General features: G+C 35.0%; 1 long non-coding RNA gene and 1 pseudogene across 1 annotated transcript; both read right to left on the reverse strand.

Moving 5' to 3' along the window:
* Nucleotides 1-2: 2 nt before the first annotated feature.
* Nucleotides 3-7,889, reverse strand: LOC140830302 (glyoxysomal processing protease, glyoxysomal-like; annotated as a pseudogene).
* Nucleotides 7,890-11,612: 3,723 nt separating this feature from the next.
* LOC140829090 (uncharacterized) lies at nucleotides 11,613-13,893 on the reverse strand. Its single transcript, XR_012117387.1, has 2 exons — nucleotides 13,583-13,893; nucleotides 11,613-12,022 (listed from the first exon to the last, which is right to left on the reverse strand). It is a non-coding gene; the product is annotated as an uncharacterized lncRNA (long non-coding RNA).
* Between the last annotated feature and the right edge of the window lie 1,903 nt (nucleotides 13,894-15,796).

Here is a 15,796-nt window from a genome sequence, read left to right on the forward strand (position 1 = left end):
CTTTCATCTTTGCATGCAGTTGTAACTTCGAAGTCGACATGCTAAAAAGAATAAACTCAAGTATGGCTTCCATCCTTACATCCCTTGCACAAGCACATGCCATGATCTAGAACCCAAACTAAGTCGAAGAAACCAAACACTCCCCCACTGAATGGCTAATAAATGAGGGGTTTTATTGCCGATGACTATTATAATTCGATTAACAAAAAAAGAACATACGATGCACTTCTATGATACATTAAAAAAAAGTTGAGTTTTTTAAGAGAATCACAGACGGTTGAATTAAATAACAATTACATTAGAAATAATTATTTGTAATAAAAATGTAGAAAATTATGTGAAAACATGTAGTTCATACCTCCAAAGCACAAAAACAAGGTTTTGAAAATGAAACGGAGCATAGCCATTGCTTTTGTATCCAAACTTCTCAGGCTCAGGAGGGCAATGTGTTTAGGACACAAAACCTGATGCAGTCCAACCTATTTGGAGCAAGTTTAGGCAAGTTAAATGGATATCAGAAAGAACAACAGGAATTGGTTTTCTTTATTTCAACGTGTTTCGGTCGGTAATGGGTTTTATGAAAGGCATATAAATGACAATCTATCATATCACACATTCTACTTTATCGCAATATATTAAATATCGTTTTAAATAGTTTCCATCATTCTTTTGTTATTACTTTATTATAGATAATTATCCAAACAGTTATCGATTTGTCCTATTGTATCAAAGCACTGAGATTACACTTGCATAAAGAAATATTTTATTTAAAAGGACGAATTTGAATAATAGATTTTATATGACATTGATGACTTGAAATTCCTTCAACATAAAGTTATCAAAACAAACAAATAGATATAAAATTCACGACTTCAAATCTCTGGTTCCAAGTTCATCCTAAGTTACCAGGAAAAGGATAGGAACGAGTTTACAATTTATCCAAAAAGACAAGCAGCAGAACACAAGTCATACAGAGCAATATGAGCTGCTTAACAGCAATGTATGATACACCGTATGAATGCAATAAAAGACAGGATTACCCTCATCAGAACACGAAATGTTGTTGATTCTTCAGCCTCTGAAGTATAGTAATCAGTTTATAGTATATTACCAGTCATTTGCTCAAACAGCGTTTACCCAGACCATCACAACTTACTGCACATGAGTTCACTGGAATAGCTGCTGGTTGTGCTGGGCAGCGCTATATTTTTCAACTTGTTTCTTTCTGCCACAAATTTGGAAAATCGAGAACCCTTTGTTATTTGCTATTGTCTTCTGTGAGGATTTGAGATGGCTCGTGTAATACGGGTGCCAGCTTTGGATACAGTGGTGGCATCAATGCCCATATAGAAGAAAGGTGTTCATTTGGCTTGTCAAGTTCTTCCAAAATCCAAAACTTCTGCAAATCATGAATCATGAGATCATAGATTATTACCAGAAACTTCATTCGCTTAGGAAGTCAATAATAAGACACTGAAATCTTTTACAGGAGCATCATTCAAGCGACACCCTTCTTATTACGCACACATTTCCTGGAATTTACTTGGTTGATCTATACCCGTTTCGCATTTTTGCCACCACTATTTTCTCAGATGCTAATTGGGTACTCAAGAAAGAGAGGATAACCTTCGGAGAACTTGAACACCAGCTCCAGAGCAGCACACGGCATGTTTAAGTTCAAATGTGGTACGACAGTCCCTCCACCGTGCTTAGCAGTTGCTATGTAACATGAACAACTAAAAGTTAGATATCAAGCTCCATCTATCTATAACAAGGAAACACTCAAGATGCACGGGTGCCAAAAACTCAGTGTACAAATATGCATGTGTGTATATTGTGTGTATTTATATAGATGGAGGAGGAAGAAAGATTTCGATAAAGGAATATTAAGTTCCCAAAATGATTGCAATCTAGAATGGATTTTTATATTTTACCAAGTAATGGTATACCAGGTGTTGCTCAAATTGATTACACATTTATCACATAAAATTATCATTACCTAGTGACAAGACCATGTGACCATCTGAATTGACAACAGCACCGCCACTACTGCCAGGATACAACGTAGCCGTTGATTCAAGCATAGCTGGAAAACGCTTTTGCATATTAGGTTCGTACGATCCATGCTTCCAAGCCCCCTTTGCTTCAATCACTTTGGCTATCACACCAAAGCAGACAGACGGCAGGAAGTCTAAACAACTCATAAAACGTGGAACCCTGTAAATAAACTGTAACTGAAATTACAATGATAAAAGAGAATGACATCAACATAGCTTGAAATATTTATCAAGCAGTGGAGTTGCAAAGAACACATCCAAGAGGTACATGAAAATGGTAATTGCTTCATAATAGAGCATTTCGCCCCTTATGTCGAAATGAAATTTTGATGTGGTGGCTCACATTATTAGTAACAAATTTAACACTAAACTTCCGATCTGTTTGCTATTGTAAAAAGGTAAAATAACTTGTTTTTGGTAACTACCAGTCTACCACAATGATTCTTCGAAATAAATATATTAGAATTCTCATTAAAAACACAATTGAAATAAACTAACTCAATCTTCTTTATCGCACAAGAGAAATGGTCAACTGAGAATGCTAACACCACCAACAAGACATGTATTAATAATAGATCTTACTTCAGAAGACCAAACCTCATTTAAAATGGTAATCAGTAAAAGAATTTCAAACAACGCCGTAAACTTTGCTAGCAACAACAATATCTATACTTGTATAAACAGGGTAACAATCCCATTGTAATTAACATCCAGATAGCAGGAAATGAGGAAAACATGAACCATCAAGTAACAGAACTGCCATGAAGACTAGATGGAACTTACCACATCGAGGCCCAAAAAGCCCGTGCCCAATTACATATGCCTTTGATCCAGGTGAAGGACAACTGAAGTCCATCACTATAGGACAGAGTTGATCAGAAGTAAACTCAATCTGCAGCAATGCAATATCTAAAGGCCCTTTCGATATACAAACTATGCTAGCATTAGTCCACAGCCAAGGGTCCATAAAATCTAATCGCGCACGTATGCCCCTTTGGCCTATGCCCGTCGAGCTGTGTCTAGATAACGTATTTTCGTTGGTAAGATAATTTGTTGGCAGCAGATTCTGATTGGACTTATAAAATGTTTTAAGCGTCCGTGACTTGGTCATATTTCTTTCACTATTTACAGAAGTCTTGCCAAACCTCCATGGCTCCAGGAGATGAGCATTGTAAGAACCAGACCTTTGTTATTAAGCACAATTCCAGAAGCCCATGATCCATCATCACTGGTAATCAGACAAATTGAAGCCATTGCCTTCTCAACACGAGATGGAATCTGGAAACCTGAATGGATAGATAATGCAAATTAGTTAAGAACTCAACTGAGCAACGTTCAAATGCCTTCTTCACTGTAGTATCCAGCTTACCATTGTTCAAGTTGATTCCATTATGTGGAAAAAGAGTCTCATCCTGCAGCAAGTCACTGCAAGAAATTGCAATTGCTTCCCATGGAATAACCAGCTGTCAATAAAAGCTACAGTTTTTGTAAAGCAGACATGAAGCAATCAAAGACAAAAAAGATTTCCTGGGAAACCTGATTATCTCTATGTATCATGTGAATAATCTTTGATGCAAAGAACACATTTAACATGTCTAGGAAAACACTCTTTACAAGACACGGAAGAAAGTTGCGCTTAGGGTACTTTAAAATATTAAAATAACAGATGCATAAATAAAGTTCACATTTAAAATCTCAAAAGGTCAATGATTTTACAGAAGACCAGCGTAAATTGACAGTGTCATAGATGATTCATCATTGTATATCAAACAATAGATTCAGTTTTTCCCAAAGACTACATTCAGTTTTCATCAGATCTCGTTCATATCAAATAAAACCAACACCAACATTTGAAAGTAATGTTTATCTGGCATACCTGAATCTCAGTACCACTAATTTTTTGTCGCAGTGGTCTAGTCAAAAGACCAACAAATTGAGCTTGTTCATCAAAAACTGGGCTACCTTCCTTTCCTGAGATACATAAAGCAACAAAGCTGTCATGAAAGACAGGACAAATAGAGCATAATAAGAACTTCAGAGTTCAGACTAGACACTCACCAGGAAGGCATCTAATATCAGCCATCAATAAAGATCTACTGAAGGAACTGGATGGATAGGTATTGGCAACTGACCCAATCGAAATACTGAATCCCAAAGAAACAAGATGAGAAAGAGCATCTCAAACACAAATGGGAATATATAAAGATATTATGATAATACGGCCCTAGGCTAGCAGTATGACAGTCTTTTAGTTCAAAGAAAGCAACCATAAGTAACTTGGGATTGCCTAAATTTAGATTATACAATCAATGCAGCAACAAAGAAAGCAGAAACCTTCATATCTGGTCAACAAATATATATGCATTTAGTCGTTCCCTTCTAAGTTGCATTACAGGAAAAATAAACAAGAATTGAGGAGAAAATCAAGCAAAGCAGCAGCAATTACTTGTCAAAGAAGTGAACAGGAGACAATATGCCAAAAGGAGAACCCAATACTAGAAGAAGATCTCCTCTCTTTGGGACAGATGTTAGAAACTTTGGCAAATTCTGAGGAAAAAAGAAGGCTTGCCATCATTTTCAGTGCTTCGGAATAGATTGTAGCAAAAAAAAAAAAGTAAATTTAATGACAATATATGGCAAACCTATAACTTGTTAAAGATATGTGATTCCACCAACATAAGGTACAAAATTAATACCACCATGGACTGTTTAAAAGGAAATGCTAGCAACGCAATCCTCGTAGCTGATTGTCCCATGAGACTTGGATTGCTTGAATCGGTCCCCAGCACAAGCCACTGACTCTGGAAGGATGAATTCTCAACCTGAAATGATCATTTGATAGTTCCTGTTACAATTGTGCCAGTATGGGTCCAGAATTTATCCAGATTGTAGGAGCAAAGTCATTCACATCAAGCAAACTTACATCCCAAAAGAAATTGAAATATAAATTCAAAGCATATCAGAACATAGCGGAATTAAATTTTAACGAACTATGCACACAAAAAACCTATAAATCTTGGCAATCTGTTGTTTACTTTTCTGCCGCCGTTATTTCTAAAACAATCTTATTTGAACCTTCATACTCTGACGTCCTTAAGATCTTCATCATCAGACTATAATTTCCATAAGAACCTTGCTAATGCATTTCTTAAAACTGTCTGTTGTAACTAAAAGAAAATACAGAAATTTCACATATTGACATTTAGCTAAAAATAATTGTACTGGTACGCAGTCTTCACATGCCAATGTAACTATGTCCATTCAAGGTTACGGACATGCATCAATAGCATATATATTTCGTTTTTATGCTACTATACAAATAGGAAAAGTAATAAACAATATCATAATCAGACAGGTAGGCAGATGTTGAGATGTGATTATACACCTGTGCATGGGAATTGCCAATAATATGTTGAGGACCGCGGCTATGAGATGCTAGAGACCAACCAACTTCCCAAGCATTTTCCATTAAACCACAAGAAGCTACAATTAGTGACTGAACGGCAGCAGATGATTGTGGAATGTCAACCTTCACAGAAAGTTATCATCAACCAAGTCACATTATTCATAATGCTTTAACCATGATTGAGCAGGAAGATACGCGTGATAGTATCCCAAATATGAAAGGATATAAATCATGAGAAGCCCAGCAGTATAATATGAAAGAAAGACTCATGCTATGTGCTTATAAGATTTAATGCTATTGTATTTGCTACCAGTGTGAAAAGGAATGATAAAAATGGTTAGCTTCACAATTCAGAGGCTCACTTAGGTTCTAATTCCACCAGTGTTGAATAAAATGCTTACTATTCATCAGTGTTCTAAAAGGTGCTAGGCGGCGCCTAGGCTGTGGGCGGTTGCCCACCGCCTCGATTTTTGGCTGGGCGACGGGGCTGGGCGCTGCCACATTAAGCGGCCGCCTAGGCGGCCCGGGCGCCGCCTAGGCGGGATGGTCGCCGCCTGGGCGGATAGCCTAGGCGGATCTGTTAATATCTATATATTTTGTCGGAAAAATGTTGAAGTATCATGGATGATACGAAGGTTGTAGCAAACATATGATAGTGATTGACCAATATTAGTAATATATAAAAACGTATTAATATCTATATACTAAATATTATTAATTTATTATTGCATAGAAAATCATAGTTTTAGACATAAAAGTTGTATTTTATAGTAAAACTCGTATATGTCACAAGATTTTTGGGCTTAAAAAAAAACCGCCTAAACGCTTAGGCGCTAGGCGGTAAGTGACCGCCCGCCTACCGCCTACCGCTTTTTAGAACACTGCTATTCATATGAGTTCAGCAGTCAGCCAAGGTAAAGACTCCTTGTCCGGACGGTCATCATTATCTTCTGCATCATATTTTCCCTAGTCATAAAAAAGTACGAAATCTTGAGATCTCGCATGCATCCATTCTCATTCACCATCGGTATAGGTGTTACAAAACTAAGAAATTTCTGAGAGCTAATCATACCTCCGCCAATATATCAATTTTAGCACCTTGTGTCAGATGAGCCTTGTCATAAAGAATTAAAGCACAAGAGTTAACAGGGGAAAGAGCATAGAAATGCCCATGAACCACCCCAAAGAAATATAATACATGCAATCTCTGGGTACATGAGAATAAGTAAAAAGACCCAACCTGTACTGCATTGTCCCTATATTGTGACGATAAAAATGGTTCAATCACAGATGCAACTGTCGAAACAAATACTGTCCCAGAATCTTTTGTCTCGGTGGGAACCCATAAAAAGCGGTTCATTCGACCCTATCCTGCGGGCACTGCCCGCAGAGGTCGATCAAACTGCTCGGATTTTTCCGAGTCAATTTTTTTTTTTTTACATGGAGGTGGGCCCAGATCACTCATGTGAAGTGATCCGAGCCGTTCATTGCCCGTGCAGGCACTACCTGCACGGGCAGGGTGAACAGAACCATAAAAAGCATTCCTGACGCTGAGAGTGTTGTCCTGCCTGAACTACAACAGCACAATAACAAGCTTTCAGTTCAATGAATACGTCAAAACACAAATCCATCACAACTTACTTGTAATGGTGAAATGCCTGATTTATCATTTTCAAACCCTTTGGGTCCTGATAGTCATGAAGAACAAAACATCCATTACCATAACGATATAAGCATCAACTTCCACACACACACAAAAAACTTCAAGAATCTTCACACGAGAAGTTAAAGAGTCCGAAAATCAAGTTAAAAGCACAACAATCTAGAATCTTCAAACAGAGATGAAATAGCATAAACAATTCGTGAAACGAAATATAAAACCTCGAGAATCTTGAAATCCGGATTACAATTCAAGAAATTATCAATAAATAAGCTTAATCGAGCTCTCGAAAGGGCAAAAAGACAATATAAGGGATGACTTACAGGGCCTTGAACGCGAACCATAACCGCGAAGTTTCGCGCAAAATCAGCAACCTCAGGAAGACCCATGAAGACATCTTTCAACGAAGTTCCACACTGTGATTGAATACCACAATATATATCCCCTTTATCAATTAAGGTTTGCTAGAAAATTAAATGGTTTTGCAGAGCATGGAAGCGTGATGACACAACAGACAGGATATCTGTTTCCGAATTAGGAGGTATCTAAAGATAAATTGAAGCCGTCACCCGGTCCGCCGCCACTACCATTCTTAAACACTTGTTCCACACTTCCGTTTTCGCCTTCTGGTGTCGAAATATTCTCCGTGGAATTAGAGTTAGGAACTCGGAATGTTGCAACGGCTGTCAGGTTGTGGTCTAATATTTCGAAGGTTTTTGCAATAATCTGAGAAAAATCCCACAAGTCGGTTGCTGACTTGTGTTGATTGAATTTTACACTGTTTTTGCTAAAAATTTGTGTGAGAAGATCTCATGAATCGACGGGTCTTTTATTTAGGTCATCCATAAAAAATTATTATTTTTTATTGTGAACATCAGTAGGATTGACCTGTCTCACAAATAAAGATTCGTGAAATCGTCTCACCATAAATCTACTCTTTCATTTAAATCCACGTACATGTCCAATGATTGAATTGTATACTTTACTCAAATATCGTATTACCACCTATAACTGTATTTTTCAAATTTGAATTATTTCGAATAAATTATATGTATTTACTAAGTTGATGAGAACAATAAGGAAAAATGTATAAAAATTAACAAATTAAACATTATACAAAAATAATAAAATATTAGAAACAATTATCTTGAGATCATATCCAACAAAAATATTATCAACTATATACTAATAATTTTCCTCATTTTATCCAACTAATATCATTAAAAAAACATATTAAAATTAACATCGTAGAAAAATCATATCTATATATATATATATTAATCTGCTCGAGTATTCATTTAAAATTAGACAAGTTAATTACTAAGAACAATGATGTGATGTTAATGGTGGTGAATGATATGGAGAAACAAAGTAAGACTTAAAAAAACAAGAGGAAACAAAATGGAGTAAAACCCGAAATATGAACGATTCATAAGGAAAAAAATAAGAAAACCATCGAAGAGATGAATCAACATCAAATCCGATGATAAAAAAGAAACATAAAAATTAGATGGGATTACGGAATTTAATCGAAAAATAAGCGAGAAACATGAAATAAAAAAGAAAAATATATTGAATGATTAAAAAAACAAAAAAAATATTTGAGAAATTAAATAATAGTTGTTTGAAATGATAGATAAATGTGGAATAATATTTTTTATTGAATAATTTGTGGAAAAAAAATTATGTGTTTATATTGATTCACAAATATAATAGAATACTCAAGTTCATGTAAGTACTTTGCTACAAGTACATAACAAAACTAGGAGATGGACGGATGAGATAAACTTTAAATTTATTTTATTATACTATACAAAACATTTGAAATCTTAAAAAAAATTGAAAAAGTAAAGACTATTTTTTTTATAAGAAGAAGGAGATTTTGTTCCACACCCCACCCTGCCCATCCATGCAAGACCACCGACTCCGGGTCGGTCCTACCGAAGCAAATGTTGTCGCACAAAACCAACACACAAATTACATTGGAATATTCATCATGATAGACTCGGCAAGTGTGTGTGTGTGTATAAAGTGAAAATGACATGGTCAACAAGTTCAAATGGGTGCACCAATACTTGATGTCCTTGTCTTGGAGTATCCGACAAGTTTAACCTTGAACGCATCGGCCAAATCCCTGTAAGCGGATCATTTATAACGAAGAGATGAACTTTAAGAGAATGATTCGGCCTTCTTGCAAAGTGGATCCATAAAAGAAATAGTGAGATAGGCATGTCAATGTCACAATGGCCGGTTGAGACTTTAGAATGAGTACAAATGCACAACAATCCATATAAAAGATAAGCATTTCACCCAATCACCATCTCCACGGTTCGCATATAAATTCTTGGAAATCCGGCAAGGCTTTCTGCGTACTTGCTACAAGTCTATACCAACATGCCAAAGAAAATGTCACCAGACGTGGCTGCCGAAGTCGCCTCCAGTGAGTCTCTGTCCTTCGCGGGGCTCGTATGCATTCAAGACCAGCCTTCGGACCCTGTAAAAGAAGGTTCCAAAGTGAAGAAACAACAGCCTGAGTTTGAATTTAAATCTATGGCTCAATACCCAAACGAGGAATACGAGAAGGGATCCCTGTTTCCCAATGGTCAGCATTTATCACATGAGGCAACTGCAGTTCTTTCAGATCAACCTCGATTTCTAAAGCGAATGGAATTAGAAGATTTCTTATCACCAATTCAGGGCAATCGGAGACGATCAGAAAAGAAAAACAAAACACGCACTGCGAGAAAAAGTTTTAGCCAGAAACTATTCCAGTCATTTGTCAAGCCATGCAATAACTGTCGGACTGTCCAGACAACACCATCAGTAAAAGTATGAGCATTACAACGAGGAAAAAAACGATCCCAGGCCTCAATCTACTTCATTTTATTACTGTCATTCATTTATTTTTCCAATATAGCCTATTGTTTGTTACGTCCAATCCTTCTAATTTTTCCAGCACAAATATGTTAGATTGAATTGAGCAGCGTACTTCGGCTTCAATTTTTCGAACAAGAACTTATATGAAACTTAAGATCTTCTAAATCTGTCTTCGCAAAACAATTAGCAATTAAACCGATGCGCATACATAATGTTTGATTGAAAAATATCACGAGTTCATTCAATACTCGTTTGTGAACAGAAATGTTTGTTAATATGCATTATTGAATAAATTTTGAATTTTTACAGATATTGTTGTGAGAAACTCTGGAGTATTTGCCATTACAAAGATCTAAATCTTGTGGCGTTAAATGAGAAATATGTCTTCGAGTTGTCGGAGAAATGGCAGCAAAAAGCAATCAATTTCCGGTGAAGTTTGGTCTACTTTACATTTGCGTATGCACAACGTCCTGGTTGGATTTCCAACACAAAAGACATCTAGTTTTTTTCTGCTCACGGAATAAATGTCAGTTTGGTGTAGTAATGTTTATGAATTAATTAAATACATCAAGAAGAACTTGTTATAATGTTACATGGTCCTTTCTGGATAGCATCTGGGTACTCACCAGGAGGTAAAGTGAATCGTTAGGTATATATGAAATGTGACAGTGAGATGTGAAAGTTCAACTTGTATGATTTTAGGTTGGTAATGTGCGTAAGCTTGAGCATCTCTATGATTCTAACGTGCTCTTGGGTGTTTCTTGGATGTGTTTGCCTAACCTGCACGGGTACACCTCATCTTGATTACACTCCTATGAGCTAATTATATGGGAGCGATTCCGACAACTTTCAAGAAATCTATTCTCGTTAGCTAGGTGATAATGAAATGAATTGGAATTGCAGAGAGATCCCTTTGTAGCAATATTTTGGGGTCAAAAGGCACCTCCTTTCATGTTCCGAAATAAGTGGGAGAATCGCAAAGGTTTTTTGGTGGAGGTGGATAAAAATTGGAACATTGATGTTTCCGGTCTTGGATTGGTCGAGCTTGCCCTGAAACTTAAGATACTGGATTCACATCTTAAACGGTAGAGTGATACCATTTTTGCGAATATCTTTGATGAAGTTAGAGCAACATCGTCCGAGGCTGCCAAGGTAATCTCGTCGAAGTGAACAAGAGATGCAGTTTCGAAAAAAAAATGTGCGTTTTGAAGAAGCATTTTGGGAACAAAAAGAAATTTGTAGGTGCTAGTGGACCAGGAACGCAACACTGAATTGTCGTGATAGTGATCAAGAAGCGACCAGTTTTGTCAACTATTTGGCCTCCTAGCTGCGGTGATGGATTTCTTTGGCGGTACTGAACTGCTTCAAGTACAAATCACGATAGAATAATTAAGAGAGAATGGGCCTTCAGACACATCTATCTTTACAAATCATATTTATGATGATTTATTCGTTGCGCTAAGACCTTTTAAATTAATATTCTTATCAACTATGCTCAAGCATACACCAGAACGAGTTAACAAGCATACATTAAGTATGCATGGCAAAAAAGCCTTGATATTGGTTACGTGCAAGTGATCAAACATCTAATTGAATAGCATGGACATCCATAAATCTTAAAAGATTTGAGTGCTTTCAACCTCTGATTCTTTTTTAGAGGTTGAAAACACTACTTAAATTCTTGAAATTGATTCATTAAAAATAAGTAACAGGTTTTACATGAGATGTAGTAGTACCCAAGTAAAAACTAGCTACAGTTTTCACCTGGGATCACTTTAGAAATTTAGAAAGGTGGTCGTTTTTGAATAATTATAACACTATACATTTATATAGAGTATAAACAACTCACAATTTACCTAGTAACATAGATAATACTAGTGGAAATAACTAAAATAAACGTAGACATGCAAACAAATACCCTCCCATTCCGTTAGCAAGCTTATCCTGTTTCCCCTGGATTGGATACTTCAAGAAATCAATTATCATCCTGCGACAATCTACCATGCAGCAAAACCCAAGAAACTGTTGCAAAACACCAACAAACGAATCAACAAGTTATGGCTTATCAGTAAGCTCAATAAAGAAACAATTAATTTTTCATAGCCAAGCTCGATTTCAAAGAAGTATATTTGACTATTCTTAATGGGGAAGATCCATTGACCTCATTGTGCCATTGTTGTTTTCACGACGAGACCCCTTAGACCTTTTCTATTTTGGTGCAACCTAGCATGTTAGTTATGGGGTTTTTTTGGATGACCTTTTCGCCAATCATAGCCATAAAGCTTCGAGTAACAGTACTTCAAATCAGATGTAATGTGGATAAGGGTCATATTAACGATATTGACTCGATGGTGGCCATTTATAGGTCGTCCCTTCCATTGTGTCGATTCTCCGTGAGCGCCCCAATGTTAGATAATAAGTTCAGCAGGAGAAATCGAATTGGAAAAGACTAGCTTCTTAGGGAAAAGAATCCTTCAGATTTATTAGCCACCCAGTATTTTATCACAAAGCCCATATGTACGTAATATATTATCATCGAGCCAAAATTCTTATTTACAGCTACTTCGTAAAAAAGATGCACTCCACAGTTAAACAAATCTAGCAATTCCATTGACGTTGATCAGGAGAATATCCAAGAATCGGGTCAAAATTATTTAAAAATCCATGTAATACACAGATACATATTATACATTTAGTTGATTTTATCTTATTCCGTTGCCGTTCGAAATGTAACAAAAAAAAGTGTGACAAACCATTAAACAAATGCAACCATGGAAAAGAAAAACGCTTAAATCGCTCGTGACAAATGACTGGGATTATTTGAGTTTCAGTTTCAATTAAATAATTGTTATTGCAGCATCGCTTCGTGACTTTGTCCAAACAAATTTAAATAGTGACTGGTTTGAGCTGAAAGACGAAGATTCTTCTATTTCTTATTAGAAATTATCAAAATGTATACGTAACTAATTATTTTTAGAAAATCAAAGCATTTGATGATGTAAAAAAGTTTGATAAGAAAGTAAGCGAGTGGACCAGGAACCACATACGGCTACTGACATATAATAAATACAAAAATAATTCCAAAACCACGAATCTTGTAAATTTTTACTTGGCCTTTTCCCCACAACAGATAGCGTAAAACGGTAAAAGGCGAACATTAAATTACACAATCTTGGCTCCTCCACTATGATTTATGTTCAAAATTAGAGATTGCTTTCTTACTAAAAATCAGAACTAAAGGCCTACTCAACCAAGTAAGCAGGATAGATGAAAAAAATGAATAAATAAATTTTACATGGTTTATGAAAAAGTACATATGCAATTTACCCACCAAACTAAACAATAATATACTCCACAGTTTTTCGTGATCCAAAAACAGGATTTCAAATCTTAAATTTAATTTATTTTAAAAGGACATGGATCAACCAAAAATTTACTAATCGACCGCCACAGAAAATTTGGTTTGCGCTGGAGAAGAAGATCAATGTGGAAGAAGTACCAATTAAAGCACAAGGCGATCAAAGTAAAATGGAGATGAAATTATCGTAAACATAAAATCGAAGCAAGGAGTCGAGATCATGCCTGATCGCACGGATGTTCATATGAGAAATAAGAGAATGGAAGAAGAAATTGGCTCCGTGAAGGAATACCACCAATCCCGTGCAACCCAACAGGAAAAGCTCCAGCATCTTCGATTCTTCCTCCTCAAAACAGTATGAGAATCCACGATTTATAATCCAAAATGTTCAATTATATGAAGACAGAGTGTGAACAAAAGGGGGAATATATTAATTTTTAGGGCATTCTTTAAAGCGAAGCTGCTGCGTATCCAAAACTGGGCTTTGCCGTTGGTTATATGGAATGAACTGAAAGCTAGCGACGGGAAAGAGGACTCAAAATTATATTAATTAATACACTTTGATATTTAATACACTTTGATTTGAATAAAAAAATTAATTTTTATAATAAATATATTGTTTTTTATTATAAATATAAATCAAATAAAATCTCATTAAAAAAAATTATATTTATAAAACTATTGCACAAGAAACCTTCTAAATTATCCTCTGACGAAACCTTCTTGTGTGACGCACCAACTTGATTTGTTTCGCTTCTATTGTGATTTATCTCTCTCCAATAATTAACTTTATTAAATTATTTTTAAGAGATTAATCTTAAAATAATATGTAAGAACTTATCTTATAAATTTTACTATATTATAAAAATATTTAAGATAAATTTAAGCACCGTACGTCCGTCATTTTGTAGTTTTTTAAATTTTATAAAAAAATTGTGCGACCATATCACATATCAGTTTTATAAAATTGATATTTTATTTAGGTTATTTATAAAAAAATATTATTTATAAATTAAAAATAAAAAAGATTAATTTATTTCATAAAAAAATACTTGAGATTGTCTTAAAAAAAAATATGTTATTTTATTTTTCACTTAATTTAATATAATATAATGCCCAATGTTTTCTCGCCATTAAGATGCTGATGTAACAATGCTGTCCTGCTACCGACCGCCACCAGCCGCCCAGTTGGCATTGTTAGGCCGTGCTTTATCAGGCGGTGCAATTCTCCGAGTCGATTATTTTATTTTGTTGGCCTCATTTTATCTCGTGGTTGCCACTTGAAAATATTTTGATAGCCAAAATTTTGAGATATTTAGTTCACATTTTAAATAAAATAGTAAAAACACATTAATTACATAAAATTTATTATCTTCATTATAAAAATTTCAATAAATAGAGTTTGACATTTTGATCTCTACCTTGATATTTTTTATCGGTTTTCTCAATAAATAGAGTTTGATATTTGACCTGGAATTTACAATAAAATTTACAAGCTACTAATTTGTTCATATATCATATCATATTGTGCATGTCACAATTTATTGATTATGTTGTATTGCATATTTGAATTTCAAGAATTGTTTGTTCTTGATTGGTTACGATCGCTATTATTGTTTGGGTGACTTTGATGAATGAATGAATGACTTGAGCCTCGACAACAATCTATTTGACGGACTGCTAGTCAACTGCACAATGCAGTCTTCGTCCCAGAAAACCAATCTAATGACCAACATGTTTAAAATCTGGTGTATAGTTTATTTGAACACGTGGCTTCGGTCCAAAAATATGAGTTCACTTTGGCTCGTAAATGATCGATTGTACAGATCTTATTTAAATACATGAGGAAAAGTGTTACACAAAATGTTGGTGTAGTCATCTCTTTAGCTTACAATATTTATTTCAAAGTCATGAATAGTCACTGCATGTCACTTGACATGATATTTTCATAATCATACGTCGTTACTGATATATGTCATTTCATATTGAATTATTTCACTCATATATTAACATTTGATTTGTTAACTATATATAAGCTCAATTTATTCTCTCACCAAGCCTCTAAAGACTTAGTTTCTATTTTCTTTCTATTTATTGTAAATTCCAGATATATGATTTCAGGACTCCGAATATGATGAAAATTGAGAATAAAATTGTTGGTTTAACAAGATCGTGACTGTTATATTGAATTTATATTTTTGTTATCTTTTATAAAATAAAAAATTATATACGCTTCCGCTACTATAAGTAAAAATAACGATGATATTACAATTTGGAACCACAACCAAAAACAATATTTAGATTTCCTGTACTCCTAGGGGTGTGTTTGGTTGAGTGGATTAAATAAGGATAGATTAATAGTCCAATATTTATCGTTAAAATTTTAAGTTGTTTTAATAATCATTTTGACCCGGTTTAAGATCCAATTTTATGGATAA

The sequence above is a fragment of the Primulina eburnea genome, chromosome 4, assembly GCF_022965805.1.
Source record: "Primulina eburnea isolate SZY01 chromosome 4, ASM2296580v1, whole genome shotgun sequence".
Taxonomy (NCBI): Eukaryota; Viridiplantae; Streptophyta; class Magnoliopsida; order Lamiales; family Gesneriaceae; genus Primulina; species Primulina eburnea.